The sequence below is a fragment of the Micropterus dolomieu genome, linkage group LG12 (assembly GCF_021292245.1).
Source record: "Micropterus dolomieu isolate WLL.071019.BEF.003 ecotype Adirondacks linkage group LG12, ASM2129224v1, whole genome shotgun sequence".
Classification (NCBI taxonomy): domain Eukaryota; kingdom Metazoa; phylum Chordata; class Actinopteri; order Centrarchiformes; family Centrarchidae; genus Micropterus; species Micropterus dolomieu.
Window position 1 is genome coordinate 5951035 of NC_060161.1, and position 995 is coordinate 5952029.

Here is a 995-nt window from a genome sequence, read left to right on the forward strand (position 1 = left end):
TGTACCTCAGTACCCGCACGGAAAGGGCTTCGCAACGGGCGCAGGCAGCCCCCTCGAGAGCTGCCCGTGCGTGCTCCATCCCCAAACATGAGACACACATCTCATGAGAATCTCCATCCGTGATGTACCGAGGGCAAGAAAAAAACACACCTTCTGTACATCTGGTTGCCGGACGTGCTGGTAGACTTTTTCTTCAGGTAAGACATACTGCTTGTAGGACTGGAGCTTTCTTCAAACAACATACAGAGCGCCTGCTGAATAAAAAAAAGCTAATGATGAGTGTGTACAGGTGTGCTTTATACTCCTCCGGTTATTCCGTCACACCTTACCGTTCTAGCAACAGGCCAATAGGATTGGAGTGATTTCATTCACGTTCAGACCTGCTTCGCCTAGAGGCGTTCCCATAGTGTCGTAACCGACGCAGTCTCGAGTTCCCTCGAAGGGGAACCGGGTTTACCGAAGGAGACACGGTGTTACTATACTGGGGTGATTCGGTAACCGATAAGAACGCACCGGATCCTTGATGCTGATGTAGTGCAACCGTAAGGCCTTTGCATACTTGCACGCACACCTGGGTTTCCTCGTCCCAGCGAGCAAGAAGTCGTCTAGAATACGTCTGAAAGACGTAATTGTTAGACATCCAGAAGACGTCCTCACAGGAGCCAGAATGAAAGTTTTTTATACGTCTTTTCAGGATGTTGTTTAGACGTCAATTAAAGACGTACTTCAGACGTAATTGTTAGACATCCAGAAGACGTCCTCACAGGAGCCAGAATGAAAGTTTTTTATACGTCTTTTCAGGATGTTGTTTAGACGTCAATTAAAGACGTGCTACAGATGTAATTGTTAGACATCCAGAAGACGTCCTCACAGGAGCCAGAATGAAAGTTTTTTATACGTCTTTTCTGGACATTGTTTAGACGTCAATTAAAGACGTACTACAGACGTAATTGTTAGACATCCAGAAGACGTCCTCACAGGAGCCAGAATGAAAG